This window comes from Saccopteryx leptura, chromosome 1 (assembly GCF_036850995.1).
Source record: "Saccopteryx leptura isolate mSacLep1 chromosome 1, mSacLep1_pri_phased_curated, whole genome shotgun sequence".
Classification (NCBI taxonomy): domain Eukaryota; kingdom Metazoa; phylum Chordata; class Mammalia; order Chiroptera; family Emballonuridae; genus Saccopteryx; species Saccopteryx leptura.
In genome coordinates, this window is record NC_089503.1 from 378,229,739 (window position 1) to 378,253,513 (window position 23,775).

At 42.4% G+C, this 23,775-nt stretch overlaps 1 protein-coding gene across 8 annotated transcripts in view; it reads left to right on the top strand.

The window, feature by feature from the left end:
- The window catches only part of USP49 (ubiquitin specific peptidase 49), a 79,926-nt gene that overhangs the window by 35,471 nt on the left and 20,680 nt on the right, over positions 1–23,775 (top strand). The gene's annotated exons all lie outside the window — the stretch shown is intronic.

Sequence of the window (23,775 nt, forward strand, 5' to 3'; positions counted from 1 at the left end):
TAAGTGCAGACTGCGTCAGGTGGTAATCAGGTAGAATGCCACGGGAAGCCCAATAAAGGATGTGACTATATTTGTGAGATTTAACATATTTTACTTACACAAGTCCACACATTCTCATTGTCAGTAATTTACACATGGATAACCAAAGCCCTCTACTTGCATCTCAGCCCCCTTGCAGAGAGTATATAAGTGTATGATACCTGTTTGTGCAACCTTCCTCTTTGCCTAGTGTTGAAACACTTGGGCTTCAGAGCTAAACTGTTACTGACCAGCCACTGTTAACTTGACAGCTGGGCAAGTTAATTTCTCAGTGCCTCAATTCCTTGGGTATAAGGCAAGAACAATTAAATGCCTATCTTGTGTCATGTTGAAGAATATTTAGTTAATCTATTATTAAAAACTTGGAATAATGCCTGGAAGATAGTGTTAAGTAAATGTTAGCTATAATTCTCATATGTATTCCAGTTAACATGTTTATATACCAGTCCTCTGGAAATTAATCTTTTTCTGATATATCCCAAAAGTTAAACCTTCTTTTTTTTTTTTTTTTTTTTTTTTTGTGTGTGTGTATTTTGCTGAAGCTGGAAACGGGGAGACAGTCAGACAGACTCCCGCATGTGCCCGACCGAGATCCACCCGGCATGCCCACCAGGGGGGGCGCTCTGCCCACCAGGGGGCGATGCTCTGCCCCTCTGGGGCGTCTCTGGGTCGCGACCAGAGCCACTCTAGTGCCTGGGGCAGAGGCCAAGGAGCCATCCCCAGCGCCCGGGCCATCTTTGCTCCAATGGAGCCTTGGCTGCGGGAGGGGAGGAGAGAGATAGAGAGGAAGGAGGGGGGGATGGAGAAGCAAATGGGTGCTTCTCCTATGTGCCCTGGCCGGGAATCGAACCCGGGTCTCCTGCACGCCAGGCCGACGCTCTACCGCTGAGCCAACCGGCCAGGGCCAAACCTTCTTGAATAAGGTTAAACCCTGGAGGCAAAGATTTAAAAAGAAAATTTTTAAAAAGATTTTATTTATTGATTTGAGAGAGAGAGAGAGAGAGAGAAAGGCATGTGTAGACACAGGGCATCAGGAAGCATCGCCCCCTAGCCGCCTCTCCTGTGTGCCCTGCCCTGGCAAGCCTGCAGATTTCAACTGGCGACCTCAGCTTTCCAGGTCAGCACTTGACTCACTGCACCACCACAGGTCAGCTTTTACATTTTTTCACGCAAGTTTTCTTTTTGCCTTTAAGCTTCATCTTTCTCAGAGTATGCTACTGAACTAAGTGAGAATAGAGTTATACACCTTCGCCATGTACTGCATATCTTATGGCATATGTAGTGCTTATCGGTGTGTATGAATAAAGTGTCTTTGGGCTTTGATAGTTTTATCCTGTTCATAAAAGTACCTGTGTCAAAACTGGACTCACATTCTTCTTGTTTCTGGATAGATATGTTAAATTTTCTAAGATTGGCCCTGGCCGGTTGGCTCAGTGGTAGAGCGTCGGCCTGGTGTGCATGAGTCCCGGGTTCGATTCCTGGCCAGGGCACACAGGAGAGGCACCCATCTGCTTCTCCACCCCTCCCCCTCTCCTTCCTCTCTGTCTCTCTCTTCCCCTCCTGCAGCCAAGGCTCCACTGGAACAAAGTTGGCCCGCGCGCTGGGGATGGCTCTGTGTCCTCTGCCCCAGGCGCTAGAATGGCTCTGGATGCAACAGAGCAACGCCCCAGATGGGCAGAGCATCGCCCCCTGGTGGGCGTGCCAGGTGGACCCCGGTCGGGCACATACGGGAGTCTGTCTGAGTGCCTCCCCATTTCCAATTTCAGAAAAATACAAAAAAAAAAAAAAAATTAAAAAAAAAATCTAAGATTCCTTCAGCCTGTTTTGAAGGACAGGTCTTCTGAGTTTCCTTTTCTTTTGTTCCACAGAATTGGAATGGTTTTGAAAGTGCCTTTGACATCTTTTCCGTGGCTTGTCAGCACTTTCTTAGGTGGTGCAGATAATTATCTATTTTAAGAAGAAAGGACAATAAAATAGTCATCTCTTTTAATATTTTTTCTCCTGTCTTGTTTTGGGGCGCTCTTAGATTGTTATGGACACTCTTTCTGCTCTATTTTAGAAGACATATATAAAAACAAGTTAACATTTACTGAGTATTTATTATATATCAGACACATTTTTTAGTGCTTTACTTATATATTCATTATTTTATTTAATCCTGTCATCCACTTGGGAAGCAGATATTATCTTCATTTTACAATTATTATCTTCATTTTACAAGCTGAGGAAAGTGAGACACAAGTAGAGTCATTTGCCCAAAGTCACAGAACCTGTGTTGTTGAGTAGGGGGTGCTCGTCCAGTTAATAAACTCTTAAGGTTTCCTAAGGTGAGGGTGAATTTAAATAAAACAGAAAAGACAAATATCTCCTAAAAATGTCACTGTAACAGATCTGTTTTTGCTTCTTTGGGGAAAGGAAAATTTGAAATCACGTATCTGAAGTAAAAGAAGAATGATGTAAGATGATTATTTGTAAATAATTATTTTTCTTGACCATACTTACATGATTACAGCTGTTTTGCTTCATTAGGAATCATTTGTAGTGGATAGAAATCACCACCTAGCTCAGGACGAAATACATGTTTAGAAGAGATTAGAGTGAGTTGATTTGTAGATTACCATTTAGCTGCTATTCATAGAAACACGCAGACAGAAAGATTTAACTGTGTAGCAGTTTGGAACTGATTGGTAGTTGGAAATTGTTCTTTTGTCCTGTTAAATAATATTTGAATGTCAGTCAGCAGAAAGTTGTTGAAAGAAGAAAAGCAGGAGAAAGGTGACTTAAGGGGCTTATAATTAGATGTCACTTATAAGTGATGGTCAAAATGTAAATGCATTAACTGTTGACATTTATATAGGAACTGAAAGGACTTGTAGTACACCGTTTTTGTTCAGGAGTCTGTCTTGTCTGATTGGCTTTTCTTTTCTCTGATAAAGTACAAAGAGTAAGCGACATTTAAAGTAGCAAGTATGCTGATAAAACAGCGTGGCTTTCCTATGAAGTGTCTACGTGTAGTCAGTAATGTTTTCCTCTCTCCATCTTTTTAAACTCCGTTCCCTTGTGTGAGAATCCTTTCTGAATGTTCATCGAAGTTAATGGCTCTGAATATCTTCTACAACAGTGTCTTGAAGGGTGGTCCAGGGGCCTCCAAGACACTTATTTTCATAGCAGTACTCACTTAACATTACTGACTTACAAGTATGCAGTGGAGCTTTCCAAAGGCTGCCTGTTCAACATGCTGAATGCAGAGCTAAGATAGGAGGATCCAGTTGTCTTCCTTAATCCACACACTGAAAACATTTACAAAGGATGTGAAATAAGTTCATGCTTCCCACTAGATTTGCAGTGACAAATAAGTACTGGTGCTGTTGCTACACTGGAACAGTACAGTGACCCCAGTGTGGGGTCACACTGTCCTTATGCCCTCTCTAAGTGATTGGTAGACTGTGTGTGCTCACAGGCAGTGCCGACCACACAACCCCTCTGTGTAGATTCCAGTGACGTCCTGAGAGATGGGGGCTGTGTCTCCCAGTCTAGAGAAGTGAAAATTCTATTCCTTTCTCATAATTATGCTAGAGGGAGTAGTCCAATCGTAAGGAACTGTGGAAAGCTGACTTGAAGGAGAAAAGGGTTTGGTGTAAGCAGCAGCACTGCCAGCCTTGCCGGTTGCTCTTTGTGCTGTTGCTCCCAACTTTGGGAGGACCTAAAGGACCTTTCAGGACAGCGCTTTACATCTCAGTGTTAACAGTATCTGCTGTGCTCCCGTCCTGCTCCGGGGCTGGAAGGCAGTGGACGGAAGGAAAGCGAAAACCCGCCCTCTCATGGGGCTTCCCTTGCAGGTCTCAGCGATTTGCCCTGTCACAGCCTCCTCCCCCGGGGATCTGAATGAACGGGAGCACAGCCACTGGGCATTTGGGCACTAAATGGTGTTTCTCATTGTCCGAGTGTTGAATATAGAGTGGAAACTGCTTGACATTTTGTGATTTCTGATTTCTTTTTTCAAAAGGCATCACCAAATGGTTTGGGATTTTTCAAATCTAACGTGGCACCCCAATATAGCAATAAAGGTGGGCCTGTCCAGTTACCCTTGTTGCTGTTTTAATCTTGTTTTGTTCTCAAAGATAATGTAACGTTTATTAAGAAATTTAACAAAAAATTAAATACCAAGCAATGTTAAGTTTATTGTAATTTTTTTTTATTATTTGAAGAAAAATGTTCTTACATATGTGGATATTCCTTGCCTGGTGAGTGAGTTGCTCCCAAGGCCCTGTAATTTGTTTAATAGACTTTTATACAAAAGAGATTACCTGGCTCATTAGATTCTGTCACTTAATAGTGACTTGAAGGTTAACTGGTGTGGCCATCAACTCCTGCTCACCCGCTAGACATGTAGCATATCACTCACTAGCTCAGCCATTTCCAAATGAAAGGACTGGAAATACTATAGGAATATTAATGGAAAAAGAAACTGACATTCAAAATGTGAATGCCCAAAAATTGTCTCTAAAGATTATTTTAATTTAAAATACACTTCAATGCCCTGGCTGGTTGGCTCAGTGGTAGAGTATCGGCCCAGCGTGTGGAAGTCCCGGGTTTGATTCCCGGCCAGGGCACACAGGAGAAGTGCCACCTGCTTCTCCACCCCTCCCCTTCTCCTTCCTCTCTGTCTTTCTCTTCCCCACCCGCAGCCGAGGCTCCACTGGAGCAAAGTTGGTCCAGGTACTGAAGACGGCTCCATGGCCTCTGCCTCAGGTGCTAGAATGGCTCTGGTTGCAAAGGAGCAACACCCCAGATGGGCAGAGCATCACCCCCTGGTGGGCATGCTGGGTGGATCACAGGCGCATACGGGAGTCTGTCTCTCTGCCTCCCTGCTTCTCACTTCAGAAAAATACAAAAAAAAAAAAAAATACAGTGGTACCTTGAGATACAAGTTTAATTCATTCTGTAACCAGCTCATAAGTCAGTCAACTCGGATATCAAACAAATTTCTCCCATTTAAAGTAACTGAAATAGATTTAATTCATTCCAACCTTGTGAAACATCCCCAAACCATCCTAAATTATGAAAAAAGACATGTTTTTAATTAAGAAACACACATGTATACTTTACCAATGCATAACAAAATATATGAAATAAAAGGAAAAAGTGTTATTTAGTATTGTATTCTTACCTTGGAGACAGACGAGTGCGGCTAACGGAGGTGAGTGGTGGAGGAGGAGGGAGGGAGGAAGGGATGCAGGCACTGTAGACACTGAAACTAAAACTGCACTTTCTTAACACTAAATGTAAACTAAAACTGTATTTTCTTTACTTTAAACAAAACTTAAACTGCACTTTTCTTTACTTAAAATAAAACCACAAAAACTTAATTGTAAAAAAAATGTACTTTCTTAACTTTAAACTTAACCTAAACTTAACATTATGTATTTTTCATTTAATCATCACCTGTTTTTGCCTTTTTGGCTGTACTTTCAGCACTTTCACTTGCAGGACTTTTGAATAAAAATCTATCCAAAGAGGTTTGCTTTTGTCTGCCTTTTAAAATGTTACGGAAATGTGACAAACAAGTATCATTAAAAAGTGCTGAAGCACGACCTGTTGAAACTTTTTCTGGGTGTTTCTTTTCTCTGAAACTCGAAAGCTTCTCCCACATTGCCAGCATGTCTTTAATTTCACTTGTAGAAATCACTTCCTCCGACTGTACCTCGTCCTCACTACTAATCTCTTGCAGAAGCTCCGTATGTTGCATCAACTCCTCAGTTGAGAGTTCCTCCTCATGTTCCTTGACGAGCTTGTTTACGTCACCCTATCTACCTCCAGACCCATCGACTTTCTGATGGACACAATCTCCTTCAATGCTTCTACCTTGGTCTCGGTCTCTGGTTCGAATCCTTCGAAGTCCCTGTCTGCAACAACATCAGGCCATAACTTTTTCCATGCCGAGGTCAAGGTTCTTTTTGTAACCTCTTGCCATGCCAAGTCAATAATGCATAAACATATCATGATATTGTAGTGATCTTTCTAAAACTCTCGAAGGGTTAGAATTGTATTCTCAGTCACCTCAAAGCACCGGCGGAACAAGTGCTTTGTGTAAAGCTTTTCAAAGTTGGAAATGACCTGCTGATCCATAGGTTGCAAGATTGAAGTCGTGTTGGGTGGGAGGTAGAGGACTTTCACGAATTTGAACTCATCAAGAGTGCCATCTTCAAGACCAGGTGGGTGGGCTGGAGCATTTTCAAGGACTAGTAATGCTTTCATCGTGAGTTTATTTTCTTGAAGATATTTCTTCACTGTAGGACCAAAGACAAGATTTACCCATTCAATAAAAAACTGCCTCATAATCCATGCCCTAGCATTGGCACGCCACATAACCTGCAGTTTTTCTTTAAGAATCTTGTGAGTCTTAAAGGCTTGAGGATTTTCGGAATGATACACTAGCAGTGGCTTTACTTTACAGTCACCTCTAGCATTTGCACACAATGCAAGGGTCAGACGGCCCTTCATGGGTTTATGGCCTGGCAGCTTCTTCTCCTCTGTGGGGATGAAAGTCCTCTGGGGCATTTTTTTCCAAAACAATCCTGTTTCGTCACAGTTGAACACTTGTTGGGGGATGTAGCCTTCCTTTGCGATAAGCACAGCAAAATGTACTCCTCAGCTGCCTTAACGTCAGCACTTGCAGCTTCACCATGCCTCACCACAGAGTGGATGCCAGATCTCTTCTTGAAATTTTCTTTCTTTTTTTTTTTTTTTTCAGAGGCAGAGAGAGAGTCAGAGAGAGGGATAGACAGACAGGAACAGAGAGAGATGAGAAGCATCAATCACTAGTTTTTCATTGTGACACCTTAGTTCATTGATTGCTTTCTCATATGTGCCTTGACGAGGGGGGGGGGGGGGGCTACAGCAGACCGAGTGATCCCTTGCTCAAGCCAGCAACCTTGGGACCAAGCTGGTGAGCTTTGCTCAAACCAGATGAACCCACGCTCAAGCTGGCGACCTTGGGGTCTCGAACCTGGGTCCTCCGCATCGCAGTCCGACGCTCTATCCACTGCACCACCGCCTGGTCAGGCATCTTCTTGAAATTTTCAAACCAGCCGTGACTTGCCTTAAACATATCTTCTGCTGCCTCTTTTGAGGTTGATGGTTCTTTCTTCTTCAAGTTGCCATAAATAATATGTGCCTTTTCGCATATTACAGTCTCCGTCACTGTATCGCCTGCCAGCTCTTTCTCTTTCACCCACACCAGCAGAAGCTTTTCTATTTTTTTTTGTTTGTTTTTTTTTGTATTTTTCTGAAGCTAGAAACCGGGAGAGACAGTCAGACAGACTCCCGCATGCGCCCGACCGGGATCCACCCAGCACGCCCACCAGGGGGCAATGCTCTGCCCACCAGGGGGCGATGCTCTGCCCCTCCGGGGCATCGCTCTGCCACAACCAGAGCCACTCTAGCGCCTGGGGCAGAGGCCGAGGAGCCATCCCCAGCGCCCAGGCCATCCTCGCTCCAGTGGAGCCTCGGCTGCGGGAGGGGAAGAGAGAGACAGAGAGGAAGGAAAGGGGGAGGGGTGGAGAAGCAGATGGGCGCTTCTCCTGTGTGCCCTGGCCGGGAATTGAACCTGGGACCTCTGCACGCCAGGCCGACGCGCCACCACTGAGCCAACCGGCCAGGGCCGGCCAGGGCTTTTCTATTTCTTCATGGATACTTGTCCTTAATTGGGACAGAATTGTAGTTCCTTTCACTGGATTTGCACTTTTAATGGCATCCTTTTGTTTAAGGATGGTACAAATTGTAGATGTATTGCGGTCGTACAGCCTTGCCAATTTAGTCACTCGTTATACCACGCTCATGTTTTTCTATTATTTCTTACTTCTATCAACATCATTCTCTCCTTCTTCTCACCACTGTCCTTTACACTCACTTTCTTCAGCCCCATGATAGCACACAAAAAAAGTTAGTAAAAAATGCAAAAATGATGCAAGAACAAGTACAGCGCACGAGATTTGACTTGATTCTACAGGTAACATGTGAGAAAGAACGAGATGCTGGTGTTGTGCTGCCGATACTGGATCCATGCACCAACGCACCAACTAGTGGCAGCTTGCCGAATCAGGACTCGTATCTCGGAATTTCACTCGCATCTCGAACAAAATTACAGACAGAGTTGTAGCTCGTATCTTAAAAAAAGTATGTTGATCTGCTCGTATCTCAAGTTACCACTGTTAATAAAACTAGCATGGTGTCTCCTTCCCCCCAAAATACACTTTAATACAAGTTTGTTTGTTTTTTTAAATTAGGTGGCATTTGAGCTTCCCTTCACTGAAGGTATGAAAGGAACTTTTTAAAGATGAAAGTATTTATTTATTTATGACAGACAGACAGACAGGAAGGGAGAGATGAGAAGCATCAACTTACAGTTGTGGCATCTTAGTTCATTGATTGCTTCTCATAGGTGCTTTGACCAAGGGGTGCAGCTGAGCCAGTGACCCCTTGCTCAAGCCAGCGACCTTGGGGTTATATCTATGATCCCACGCTCAAGCCAGCGACCCTGTGCTCAAGCTGGATGAGACTGCACTCAAGCTGGCAATCTTGAGCATTCAAACCTGGATTTTTAGCATATCAGGTCAATGCTCTATTCACTGTGCCACCACCTGGGCAGGCAGTTATCAAATTTTTAAGGGACTTTTCTATAATAAGGTATAAAAAGGGTTGAAAGGAGATAACCTATTGTATAGCTTAGTACAAATTTATTTTAAACATTTTTAAATATATTTATTGATTTTTGTTTTGTTTTGTTTTTTAGAGAGAGAGAGAGGAAGGGTCAGTGAGACAGACAAAAACATCATTCTGTTCCTGTATATGGTCCCAACCAGGAATCAGCAACCTCTGTGCATCTGGATGGTGCTCTAGCCAATTGAGCTATCTGGCCAGGGCCAAATTTAATTTTTTAAAAAATAATGTTTTATTTTTCAGTTGCAGTTGGTGTACAGTATTATATTAGTTTCAGGTGTACAACCCCATGATCAGACATTTATATAACTTATGATCACCCCGGTATATCTAGTACCCATCTGACATCCTATATATTTATTACAGTATTATTGACTATATTCCCTGCTCTGCACTTGGCATCCCTGTGACTATTCTGAAACTACCAATTTGTAATTCCTAATCCCTTCACTTTCTTTACTCTTTCTCCCCAACCCCCCTGTCATCTGGTAACCATCAAAATGGTCTCTGTATTTTTTAGTTTGTTTCTGTTCTCCTTGTTCATTTATTTTGCTTTCTATATTTCACATATAAGTAAAATCACATGTGTCTGACTTATTACACTCACTACAGTACCCTCTTGGTCCATCCATGTTGTGTTACAGATGGTAAGATTTCATTCTTTTTTATGGCTGAGTCATATTCCATTAATACAAATTTTATTAAGGTCTTCGTGTGTGATTCTTTCTATTTTTATTTTTTGGGCAGATGGGTAATTTGCCTGGAGACCAACTGTCACTTTGGCACTGAGATAAATAAGCAGTTGAAGAATGAGATATAGAGAGCCACACCTCAGCCTTTGTAGCTGAAGATGATAACCACTAACCAGCGATTGCTGCCTCGCCTGCAGGCCCCCGCCCGCTGCCCACACTGTCCATGGTCTGTTGGTGCAGACTCCGTGTGCTAAGTTGGGCACAGTCTGTACCTGCCATCCTCTCTTCAGAATGAAATCCAGGTGCTTATTGTTGCTCCCTCAGTTTATCTGCCACTCGACTTCTCTGTATCTCCAGTGGTGCTGTATCGTTGGCAGTTTTGATCTCGTGTGTCTTCCCAGTGTTTCTTTTTCCCATTCTGCTTGAGTTATCTCCGTTAAGCTCATCACTTAGGAATGCACAGCAGGGAATTTCAGAAAGCAGCTACTGAAAGTGGTGGAGCTTGTTAATATATGTTCTTAGTGCCTTAAGTGTATCAAGTTTTGAGTTGTGCGAGCAACAAAAGGGGTCTAAAGAAGGTAGTTTGAAATTGTAAACAGAATTTACAGTATTAAAGTGGCAGGATCAGATTATGAGGGACTAAACAGTTGGATTTTACTTGAAGAAATGACTAATAAGAGCACAGAGTAATAATTTGCCCCAACATATCTGTACTTTACCTATATAATATTTTGCCAATGGGAAGGGCAGTTCTGTGGGTCAAGTGAAAGGATCTTAGCAGAGAGCAAGCTAGTCAAAGTCCTACTGGTGTCAGCTTGTGATCTGGAGCAGGTCACAGGATCACTCTATATAATGACTGTCATTTCTTGAGCTCTAACTATGTGCCAAGAATTGCTGTAGGATTTATATTTGTTAACTCATTTAATCCTCACAACACCCTGTAAGGTAGAAACTATTATTGTTTCCATATTATAGATAAGGGAACTGTGGCTCTGAGAGATTATTTGTCCAAGGTCATATACAATTAAAAAGGGCAGAGCTAGAATTTCAACCCAGGCAGCTTGCTTGACCTTTTAACCTCTATGCTGTATTGCCTCTCAGTTTATTTATAAATGTCATGTTAAAAATATCAACCATAACTGTTTTATAGGATTGTAAGAAGCATAAAATGAAATAATAAAAGTACTTTTAATGAGAAAATAGTACTATGCAAAATAGCTTGTTGACTGTTTTGGCCTTTTTAAAAAGATTTTATTTTATTGATTTTAGAAAGGAGAGAGAGAGAAAGGTGAACAGGAGTGGGAAGCCTCACCTCATACTAGTTGCTTCTTTCTTGTATGTATGTGCCTTGTCCAGGCAAGCCCAAGGTTTCAAACTGGTGACCTCAGCGTTTCAGCTCAATGCTCTATCCACTGCACCACCACAGGTCAGGCAACTGTTTTTATTTATCAAGATAGGGTGTCACCTAACTGGTGGTGGCACAGTGGATAGAGGGTCGATCAGGGACGCTGATAATCCAGATTTGAAACCCTGAGGTTGTTGGCTTGAATGCAGGCTCACTTACTTGAGCATGGGGTTGTTGACTTGAGCGTGAGATCATTGACATGATTTCATGATTGCTGTCTTGAGCCTAAAGGTCAGCTGACTTTAAGCCCAAGGTTGCTGGTTTTAGCCCAAGGTCGCTGGCTTGAGCATGAGGTCACTGGCTTGGCTGGAGCCTCTCTGATCAAAGCAGGTATGAGAAGCAGTCAGTGAACAACTAAAGTGCCGCAAGTATGAGTCGATGCTTCTCATCTCTCTTCCTTCCTATCTGTCTCTGTCCCTGTCTCTGTTGCTGTCTCTGTCTCTCTCTCGCCAAGAAAAAAAGAAGGGTGTTGAATCTTGTCAAATGCTTTTTCTGCATCAGTTGAGATGCTTATGTGGTTTTTGTTCTTCATCATGTTAATGTAGTATATGACATTGATTGTTTTATGTTGAACCATTCTTTCATTCCAAGAATAAATCCTACTTGTTTAGAGTGTATAGTCCTTAATGTGCTCTTGAATTTGGTTTGCTAATATTTGTTGCGAATTTTTATATCAATATTCATCAGTGCTATTGGTCTGTAGTTTTCTTTCTTTTTTTTAGTGTCATTGTCTGGCTTTTGTATCAAGATAATGCTGTACTCAAAGAATGAGTTTGGAAGTGTTATCTCCTCTTCAATATTTTTGAATAGTTTCAGGAGGATTGGTGTTTATTCTTTAAATGTTTGGTAGAATTCTCCAGTGAAGCCATTTGGTCTTGGGCTTATCTTTGTTAGAAGGTTTTTGATTGCTGATTCAATCTCCTTTCTAGCTATTGGTTTTTTCAGATTTTCTGTTTCTTTATGTTTAGACTTAGTAGGTTGTGTGTTTCTAGAAATTTGTTAGTTTATTCTAGGTTATCCAATTTGTTGGTATACAATTGATTGTAGTTCTCTCTTATAATTCTCTTTATTTCTGTAAAACTGGTTTTAATTTTTTCTCTTTTGTTTCTGATTTTAATTATTTAAGTCTTCTATGTTTTTAAAATTTAATCAAGGCCCTAGCCAGTTGGCTCAGTGGGTAAAGCACAATGAGAAGTCACAAGTTCAATCCCCATCAGGGCACATGTGAGAAGCAGTCAATGAATACAAAACTAAATGAAAAACTAAGTGGAACAAGAAGTTGATGCCTTCTCTTTCTCTCTTTCTCTCTCTCTCCCTTTCTCTCAATGGAAAAATTTTTTTTAATCACCTTAAAAATTTTAATCTAGCTAAGGTTTTGTCAATTTTCTTGATCTTTTAAAAAAAGCCAACTTTTGGTTTTATTGATTTTTTTCTATTCGAATTTCATTTCTGATCTAATCTTTTTTATTTTTATCTTTCTAGTAGCTTTGGGTTTAGTTTGTTCTTTTTTCTAGTTCTTTTATTATTGATTGATTTTAGAGAGGGAGGGGAAGGTAGAGAGATAGAAACAACAACCTGTTCTGTATGTGCCAGTATTTGGTAGACAAAATGAATGTCCAACCTGTAAACGTGACGGGCACTCAAAGTGGAACTTCATCAGTAGATAAGCATTGAACCTAGGAAGAATAGGACTCTCTACATTGTAAGTTCCTTGAAGGCAGGGCTTGTGCATCTGTTCACTATATTTCTAGGGCCAGCAGAATACCTAATAGTTATTGAAGTTATTTACTGAACAAATGAATGAGCAGAAGGGAGGATAGAGGCCCTTCCTAGAGGGGAACAGTATGAGCCAAGTGGAGTGGCAGGAGCACGTGTAGTATGTTTGGGAGGCGGACAGTGAGTGGTTTTAGTTTGTCTGCATTGGAGGGAGCCTATGAAATAACTACTCAGAAGTAGTTGGAGAGGACAGTAGGGACCAGATAATAAAAAGTCTTAAGTGTTAAGAGAAGCATAGTGAGGTGCCGTGGACATTTTTGCAGCAGTGATTATTGGAAAGGCAGTCTGGGTAAGATCGGTTGGAAATGATTTTCCACGGTGAAGGGAGAATTTTTGAGATGTGGAGGGGCTGTTTGCTGAGGACGCGCAGTAGGCAGAGGGAAGATAGGAGTCCTTGACTTTCCCTGTTGGACTAAGTGGAAGAGGGGTGGAGAGAACAGGGAATGGAAGTGGTTTTGTTTGTGTTTCCTGGCCAGAGTGTATTACTTGGGGGCTTTTAGCTACTATTTTGAGAAAAAAGACTTCATGTTTTCTGTGAGCCAAAGACCTTCTTCTTCAGCTTTCTGCCAGCTTACCCTGTCTACTCTTAACTTCCCTCCTACCTCTTCAGAGTATATAATTGGATAAGTTCTTCCTTTGCCTACCTTTTGTCAGCTTCTCTGGTTCTTGAAACAGCAGTTATCTCTGTACATCTCAGTGCCTTCCATTTTCCACACTCGAGTAGCCTATCAAAACTAAATTGCAATCAAGTTGTCCTTTATGACTGCATTTCAGAATCTTGTAACGGACATGCTAATGGCATAGTGTTTCTTAGGGCTAGCTATAACCTGATTTGCATGCTAAGTGTGTATCTGTCATCCCTCCACCTACTCACCTACCCATCCTAAAGACCTTATTAAGCCTTTGCTACCTGAGGAGGTACCAATTAAGTGTAAGACATAGCAGCCCAGTAGTAAGCTGTGTTCTTCAACCTCAGGAGTGTCCCTCTGATGGTAGGTAAAGACTCAGGTTGACTATTTTGTGGAGGTTTCATTTCAGATGGTGCCATCTCCCCAAGAATCACCAACATTTCTCTTTTTTCCCTTGCCGCCATCTCCCCATTATTACTGTTACATTATTTTTTTTCTTTCTATCTCTTGAATATAGTCAGGTACTACAGAAATTAAAAATAGGCAATACTACATTTGAATTTTGGCTTAACTATTTTCTAGTTGTGTATTTAAAAAAAATTTTAAATTTTTATTTATTGATTTTAGCAAGAGAGAAAGGGGGGGGGGGAGAGAGAGAGAAAGACAGAGACATTGAGCTGTTCCTGTATGTGCCCCGACCAGGGATTGAACCAGCAACCTCTGTACTTTAGAATGCTGCTCTAACCAACCAAGCTGTCTGGCCAGGGCTACCTGTGTGTTTTTGAGAAAGTTACTTGGCATTTCTGAGCCTCAGGATCCTCATATATTCAATGATAGTAATAGTAGCCGGCTGTTTTAGTACTAGAGAAGTTGTGGGAAATACTCGATACTTGATGTACCAAGTACACTTTGATTTCTTCCTAGTGATGGGCATGCATATTTTAATGTTTTTAGCTATTGAAATATGTGAGCATTTGACTTTAAACCCGTTTGTCAATATACCAGTGAACCTGCTAATATACTTCCAATATATTTTTCTAGTTTTTTGATCATTTTAGCATCATTGGCAATATTTTATCAAAAGGGAAGAATTCTGCAACAGCTTTTTAAGAAACTGCCAGGTCAGTTTTGAAATCAGACACTGAATGCCCGGGCTAGGTTATTAATAAAATAAATGGGTTTTTTTCCTGATGAATTTAGCCTACTCTTTGTCACCTGGCCCCTTTTGGAATACAGAAGTCTTGCTACTATTTCTTTCTTTCTTTTTTTTTAGATTTTATTTTTATTTGTTCATTTTTAGAGAGAGAGAGACAGACAGACAGACAGAAAGGGGAGGGAGGAGCAGGAAGCATCAACTTGCATATGTGCCTTGACCAGGCAAGCCCAAGTTTTCGGACCTGTGACCTTAGCGTTCCAGATCGATGCTTTATCCACTGCACCACCACAGGTCAGGCTTGCTACTATTTTTTACATTTCCCTTACACCCATACTATGATAATCTTGTCCACTTATATCCTCTGTAAGCCCAGATTCTCACCCGTGATCAGTGGCAGGTTTGAGGGGATTCTCTCTCAGACCAAGGAGAACTAGTGAGAGAGAAGTCTCAGTAGGTTCTTCATGTGGAATTTTTTGCACTTGTGTTTGAATTTCAAACTGGGGTCACTTTCCAAAATCTTACACTGTTAGAGTATGGAAGAACCTTGGGTCCCGTGTTGCCTGTCAGTGCTTAAACATTTTTTCACCTATTATAATTCTTATATTATTAATCACTTATTTCAACTATGAGTAGTAATGAGGAAGCATTTTACATTCAATAACCAATAACCAATAACAAAAATTTACTTCCTGAAACATAAGTCTAAATTTTTCATAAACTAGAATCCAAGTCAAAGACAATCCTCCCCCAAGAAAAAGAAAAGGGGAGGAAAGGTAGCTGGAAGTACCGTAAGATCTTCAGTCACAAAAGAATCAAATAAATACTGAATTATGTTTATTCTAATATTGTAGAACATCAAAGTAGTTAATAATTTTCTCTAAATAACTTTTTAAGTCAATGCAATAATCAAAATTTTAAAAGTTTTTTTTGGTGACAATTTTACAAGTTCATCCTCAATTTCAGAGTAAAGAAGCAAAAATGGCCGAGACTGCTCTGAGTATAGCTGGCCAGATGTGCAGAACTGGTCTCTGCCAGGCCGAGACTGCTCTGAGTAGAGGCTGGCCAGATGTGCAGAACTGGTCTCTGCCAGGCCGAGACTGCTCTGAGTATAGCTGGCCAGATGTGCAGAACTGGTCTCTGCCAGGCCGAGACTGCTCTGAGTATAGCTGGCCAGATGTGCAGAACTGGTCTCTGCCAGGCCGAGACTGCTCTGAGTATAGCTGGCCAGATGTGCAGAACTGGTCTCTGCCAGGCCGAGACTGCTCTGAGCATAGGCTGGCCAGATGTGCAGAACTGGTCTCTGCCAGGCCGAGACTGCTCTGAGTATAGCTGGCCAGATGTGCAGAACTGGTCTCTGCCAGGCCGAGACTGCTCTGAGTATAGCTGGCCAGATGTGCAGAACTGGTCTCTGCCAGGCCGAGACTGCTCTGAGTATAGCTGGCCAGATGTGCAGAACTGGTCTCTGCCAGGCCGAGACTGCTCTGAGTAGAGGCTGGCCAGGTGTGCAGAACTGGTCTCTGCCAGGCCGAGACTGCTCTGAGTATAGCTGGCCAGATGTGCAGAACTGGTCTCTGCCAGGCCGAGACTGCTCTGAGTAGAGGCTGGCCAGGTGTGCAGAACTGGTCTCTGCCAGGCCGAGACTGCTCTGAGTATAGCTGGCCAGATGTGCAGAACTGGTCTCTGCCAGGCCGAGACTGCTCTGAGTATAGCTGGCCAGATGTGCAGAACTGGTCTCTGCCAGGCCGAGACTGCTCTGAGTATAGCTGGCCAGATGTGCAGAACTGGTCTCTGCCAGGCCGAGACTGCTCTGAGTAGAGGCTGGCCAGATGTGCAGAACTGGTCTCTGCCAGGCCGAGACTGCTCTGAGTATAGCTGGCCAGATGTGCAGAACTGGTCTCTGCCAGGCCGAGACTGCTCTGAGTATAGCTGGCCAGATGTGCAGAACTGGTCTCTGCCAGGCCGAGACTGCTCTGAGTAGAGGCTGGCCAGATGTGCAGAACTGGTCTCTGCCAGGCCGAGACTGCTCTGAGTAGAGGCTGGCCAGATGTGCAGAACTGGTCTCTGCCAGGCCGAGACTGCTCTGAGTATAGCTGGCCAGATGTGCAGAACTGGTCTCTGCCAGGCCGAGACTGCTCTGAGTATAGCTGGCCAGATGTGCAGAACTGGTCTCTGCCAGGCCGAGACTGCTCTGAGTAGAGGCTGGCCAGGTGTGCAGAACTGGTCTCTGCCAGGCCGAGACTGCTCTGAGTAGAGGCTGGCCAGATGTGCAGAACTGGTCTCTGCCAGGCCGAGACTGCTCTGAGTATAGCTGGCCAGGTGTGCAGAACTGGTCTCTGCCAGGCCGAGACTGCTCTGAGTATAGCTGGCCAGATGTGCAGAACTGGTCTCTGCCAGGCCGAGACTGCTCTGAGTATAGCTGGCCAGGTGTGCAGAACTGGTCTCTGCCAGGCCGAGACTGCTCTGAGTATAGCTGGCCAGGTGTGCAGAACTGGTCTCTGCCAGGCCGAGACTGCTCTGAGTAGAGGCTGGCCAGGTGTGCAGAACTGGTCTCTGCCAGGCCGAGACTGCTCTGAGTATAGCTGGCCAGGTGTGCAGAACTGGTCTCTGCCAGGCCGAGACTGCTCTGAGTAGAGGCTGGCCAGGTGTGCAGAATTGGTCTCTGCCAGTCAGAGTAGTAACTGCTGGACAGACCAACTAAGCGGAATAGGGAAAAGTCCAGGTGTATTCAACCTAAATGTAAAACTTTAAAACTTTCAGAAGAAACTATAAGAGAATATCGTTAGTACCTTGAGGCAAGAAAAGATTTCATAAAATATAAAATAAATACATTACATCATATAATTGTGTTAACTAAATCTTACCCACATCAAAAGACACCTTAACCCAAAGACAAGCCACAGACTGAGAGAGCATATTTACAACACATATAACCAGCAGAGTCCTTGAATACAGAATATAATATATAAAGAACTCTAATCATTTAATAAGGAAAAGACAACCCAATCAAAGAATAGGCAAAGGTTTGTCAATCTCTTTGAATACGTAATGATTATATATTACATATTTTAATATTATTTCTGCTAATATTAGGTATATTTTTATTGATAGCACCTTCAGAGCACTCTAGTTCTTATTGATTCTGGTAGATTCTTATTTGAATGGTAGGTACAATGATGAGTGTCTGCTTCATCAGTTCACAGAAAACAAAATGACCAATAGATGTATGAAAAGCTGTTCAAACTTAGTCTAGTAATCAAGAAAATGAAAATTAAAACAGTACAATCTCAAAGCTCAGCCATGTACCAGCAATGTGACCTTGGAGAAGTTTCTTTACCTCTTTGGGCCTTTTTATTCTGTTTTAAGTGGAGTTAAAAGTACTACCTCATCAGGTTGTCATAAAGAATAAATTACACACACACACACATATACTGTATATATGTGTGTGTGTATGTGTGTTTTACAATAGTGCCTGGATGTGGTAAGTATCCTGTAAATTATATTGTAGTTGATTTAATTATTTATAATGTAAGTTAATTATAAATACACTGAAAAATCTAGCCCCATCCAAATTTTGCCCACTACTTGGAGAGATCCTAAACAGAGAGCTACCCCTGAAATTGCCAGCTAGTTAGCTTCTTACTTCATGCCCTCTGGGGAGGCGTTAGCTTGTGAAATCATAACTAGGGTCCACACCTTAACTCTAAAGGTTCAGAAACTCAATTTGGTATGAACATAATATGATGACCAGTTTCTTAGGAGCTGACTTATATGGTCAAAATAATCAGAGCGATGCTTTATTTATGGTGAGAAATATAACTGTTAAGCGTATTCATACTTGAGTTTGGTGGTTATTGCAGTCTCTCCCTGAAGGCACGCGGCGTGGAAAATCAATTTTGGTTTTCTGTGCAAGGAATCAGTGCCAGGGGAGTCTGCTGAATGGTTTTAGTGACTGTGACAGGTGTCAGGCCCTTATATAATATCACCAGACTCAAGTAGTTGTATTTACGAGTTGGGGGACCTGCTCCTCTCAGCGGTGTAGGATGAGGACGCCTGTCCTGCGGGGAGGATCCCCTCTTACTCTGGCCTCTAGTTGGTGGCTAGGCGCAGGCTGACAGTGCGCAGTGGTCCTGTTCTCCCGGGCTCTCTGGCTTACACCTCGGTCACACTGATTGCATTTAGGTGTCCCCAGGACTCTGCGGTCACTCAGACCTGAGATTTTTAGTATTTTTAACAGATGGGTCATTGTGTTCACTATGTTTTTTCTTTCAAACTTCAGTCCCAGAAGAAAAGCCTTATCTGCTATGTTTGAAACATTTTATGTCATTGCCATGTACGAACATGAAGTGATGATTCCTTAAATCTTGAACCACTCGATGACATCAACACCTTGATGGTCTTGTCCCCCTTTCCATTAAGGTCTGGTTGTATCTGGAAAAATTCTGTAAGATGTTTGCTTTACTGTCAGATTCATAAGCTGGCCTCTTACAATTAGGAATGCATTATATGGTCCCTTAGAGGTCTGTTGGTTGGTCTCTTGGAATATGTAGTGCCTATTATTTTGCTTCTGCCAATATTAGATACAATGTTTTTAATTGATAATCCCTTCAGAGCAGTCTGGTTGAGTTCTTATTAGATTTTGCATGAATGGCAGGTATAGTAATATGTATGTTTTGATAAATTGGCTGTAGCTCAGTTAGGTGGTTTTATTGCCCTTGCCAATAGGCTGTTAGTGACATTAACTTAAAAATAACAAACTGAAATTTACCAAGAAGACAACACTTGTGTCAGACAACACATGTTCATAAACAAAAGGTTTAACTTTAGGATAATTGCTATTCCAGTTATTCATGTATGTTATTTATGAATTACATATATACCTTGTTTCATTTATACCTCCCTGATGATTATAATTCGATGGGTATGTACCACCTTCAGCGCACACATTATGGGAGGGATGCTGGTAAAAATGATGAAGTCGGTGAGGCTTTCTTTGTGTGTTCACCTTTTGTTTTTTTAGGGACCTCCGTCCTTTGTGTCCATTACCCCTAAGGCTCAGTCTTCCTTCTGTGCAGTCTCAGCTGTTGATACTTGATCCTCTGCCAGTTGCCTCCTCACCGCATCTCCCTGTGCAGTATCCTGTCCCAGCTCTGCTTTCTACTTCCTGCTGTGGGAGATTAATCTGCACTTTGTTACTAGTGCTTGCTTGGCTTTGTGTGCTTCCCTTATAGGATTCTGTACAGTATTTTCCTTTAATGGGGCTGTCAGTACCTTAATCCAAATGGTGGGACTTCTTGGCAGGCCAGGAGGGTTGATATCATTAAAATAGGAGCAGCGGTGGCTGGGATTTATGGGATTTGAACTACATGCAGTTCATTGCCTGGGTGTGCACTGGCCCTCTTCTCTCTTGTGCCTGCTCACCATAGTTGTGTCCCCAGAAGTACTTCTGCTTTATTCTCATACGAGAGATGAGGGTTCACGCACAGTTCATGTCTTTGAAATGCCTTCCATGCCGTATTTGAAAGAAGGCCCCTTTCTCTTTCTGCCGTGCAGCACGTTCTGTTGGACCTGTGAGTATTCAGTGGGCATACCCCTCTGGAGAGGGAGCTGAGACTGTCTGCTTCCTGAACTCAACTGCATTTTATGGGTTGTTTTAAACATCTTAATTAGACTTTTATTATCCTTGCACTGTGTTGTTATTAAACATAATTTTTAAAGACATAAGCAAAAATGATAATATTAGAAAAATCCTTTAATTTGCTTTGGAAAGGAGGTTCCTAAAAAAACAAAACAAGAACACACAAAAAAGCCTCACCGACTTCATCATTTTTACCAGCATCCCTCCCATAATGTGTGTGCTGAAGGTGGTACATACCCATCGAATTATAATCATCAGGGAGGTATAAATGAAACAAGGTATATATGTAATTCATAAATAACATATATGAATAACTAGAACAACAATTATTCTAAAGTTAAATCTTTTGTTTATGAACATGTGTTGTCTGACCCTGACTTCTCATTTTTAATATAAAGATATGCTATTTTTAACATTATTTTATTATGAATGTTTTATTAGATGAAACTATCTAGATAAAATCAAGACCATCGAGTCAGTTACTGGAAGCTGCTCCATTAGCTAGCCTGACATTAGGTCCTATGAAGGCAAAAACAACTGTTTTCAGGGGTTAGCCAATCCTTTGGTTAGAAGCAGGCATTTTCAGAGTGCAGTCACATGGCCATCTCATTGGAGCCCCCTCAGAACAGCCCTTTGAAGTAGGTGTTACTGCTCCCCACTTTTACAGACTGAGAAACTGAGGCTTATAGTGCACCTTTTACACTCGGAATGGTATCGAGAGGGTCCTTCACATCCAGCTGGTTACCTTGCCCAGCTCCTGACACACACCTCGCACTCACCATCTTCAGAGAGATTGGCGGGGTGTTGACAGAGAGACTTTGCTGACCGTAAGCTGGAACAATGTTAGGAACTGTTTCATGAAGGAAGGGAAGATCCCTTGAGAGTGGGGAAAGGAAAGAGTCTGCTCACAGAATTCACTTCCATGGACAATTTTTTGTAGTGGCCCCTGGGGAAATAGAAGAGAAATCACCTTGGTACCTTGGCTGATATGAAATTTCAAATGATTGACACTTGACTGACTGAGGCTCTGCTATATTGCCACTCTGCAGTAAACCAAAGAGGTCTGCACTTGGCTGGCCATAAGCTTATGGGAAAGGGGAAGGGGGGGTGTCTTTTGCAGTGATTAGGCTTCTAGAATACAATGCCTTGGATTTTCCATACACAGTCAATATCACCAGACGACCTGTCTCTAAATCTTATTTTCTAATGAAAATATAATAAACCATATCTGCTCTCTGTTTATCTTCAGTCATCTTGCCAATGCCTGAATCTTTAAGGTTGTTGAAACAGTTTCCTCAGTGTTGTATCTTTTTTTTTTAATTTATTTTTTTATTTTTTTTATTTTTATTTATTCATTTTAGAGAGGAGAGAGAGAGACAGAGAGAGACAGGGGGGAGGAGCTGGAAGCATCAACTCCCATATGTGCCTTGACCAGGCAAGCCCAGGGTTTCGAACCGGCAACCTCAGCATTTCCAGGTTGACACTTTATCCACTGCGCCACCACAGGTCAGGCAGTGTTGTATCTTTTAAAATATAGATAACACATAATTTTTTATTCCTCCTAAAGGTGCAAAGGTTGAGGCTCCATTTTGTCCATCTCCACCCCCAGTATTCCCCCACAGGGCACATGGTGTTAGTAGTTTCTTGTTTATCCTCTTAGTTGTATGAGGGAGGGAGGGAGGCAGGGAGGGAGGGAGAGAGGGGGAGAGAGAGAGAGAGAGAGAGAGAGAGAGAGAGAGAGAGATTGTGTATGTGTAGTTTTTAGTCATGATGGCATATGATTTATAGACACCATTCTGTCCTTGCTTTTTTTACATCCCATATTTTGAATTGTTTTACACAGAGCCCTGCCTCTGTAAAGAAAAAAAAACTGCTGGTGATTTCAGTCGTTTGGCTAATCTGTTAATTTACTTAACCTGTCGTTTGTTGAAGTGCCTGAAGTTCTCTTTGTAGTTTCCAGTTTTCTCCTTTTGTATGTAACAAACACCCCTCGGTATTCGCCCCTTCTTTTTGGACAATTGTTATCTTTGCTCTTGAAATAAAGCGCTCAGAAGTTGTGTCTCCATTTATGCAAAACATGATGGCGCCTGGTCCTGACAGATATGCTTTGGTGTATTATTGTGGGGAAGGCACAGGACTAAATATACTGCTGTCATTTTAGGAAACAGGCCATCGGAAGATGGGGTTCCCATTCCTTAGCCACTGAAATAGCCAAGGCTGTATCTAATCCTGATGATCCATTTGTGAATTCTAGTCAGGTTTATTTGCTATTCACAGGAACTCTTCCTTTTCCCCCACTGCAGGCAGTTCCTAACATATATATGTGTCTTCCATACAAATGGCCACGTGGGGAAAGGGGGAGGAGGGAGATTCCCAGTCTCACTGCCTGGGCTGCAGCTGGGAAAGCAGTTCTTGGCGTTTCAAGTTGAAACTTTGAATTAATTTTCTCAGAAGAATGCATCTGGTAGTCAGCTTCCGTGGTGGTGGCACTGGTGTGCTGGTGCTGTACCATAGGAAGAAACGTAGTGGGCTCAGCAGGCCTCTACTCGGCCAGGTGCTAGCCGTAGGACTTTCCTTAGAAGCATGTTTCCGAGTCTCAGCTGGGAAACAACCTGATTGTCGCAGTTTATGAGCTTAAATGGGACCTGTGAAGCTACATCCTCTTCATCAAACATCATGTGGACTGAGAGTGACCTTCATGTGACTGGAGTGAGAGAAACAAAAATATTTGGTTTTTAAAAATATATAATTTTTGTGCCACTGTATGTTGTGACTACAGTGAGACTTAGAAAAGTGTAGGACCAGCTCCTTGCCACCTGTGTGATCGGAGTTAGGAGGAAGCAGAAGGGTGAAGAAATTAGATTTTTCTTTCCCAATAAAAGAGGAAGTTTCCGAGAGAAAACATTAGACAAAGCAAGAACATTCCAACAGACTGACTAAAGTGGCTTCGTGTCCCCAAAAGACAAGGATACTCAGGAGTTTTTGTGAGCAAACATCTGGTGAAGTTATTGAAAGAGGTTTGGGGGGTTGCAAAGAAGCACCACCTGATTCCAAAGAATATAATTGAGGCTCAGACCAAAAGGACAACGTTAGCAATCTCTGTAACGTTGTCAAGAAAAACTGCATTACTTTGATGTGCTGTGTCTGTGGGGAGGGTGAGTTTAAAAGTAAAACGAGGCCCTGGCCGGATAGCTATGTTGACTGGAGCATCATCTCGAAGCACCTAGGTTGCCAGATCGATCCCTGGTCAGGGCACATTCAGGAGCAGATGTTCCTGTCTCTCTCTCTTTCTCCTTTTTTCTCTCCCTCTAAAATCAATAAAAATAAACATTTAAAAGTTATACTACACATGATAAATCATAGAGATGAAGGGTGTCTCAACTTATCTAACTTATGAATGGTTTTCTTTTGCTCTCAGAGCATATTGTTTGCTTTTTATATCTTAAAATTTTTTATAGAACTTTATAAGCATGCACAAAAATAAAGAGAAGAGTATAATGAACTCTACGTGCCCATCAACTATTGTGAACGTTTTGACAACCTTGTTTCATCTCTCTTCCTGTCACTTTCCCTCTGGAGTATTTTAAAGCAAATTCCACACATCATAGCCCTGGCCGGTTGGCTCAGTGGTAGAGCGTCGGCCTGGTGTGCTGAGGTCCCGGGTTCGATTCCCGGCCAGGGCACACAGGAGGAGCGCCCATCTGCTTCTCCACCCCTCCCCC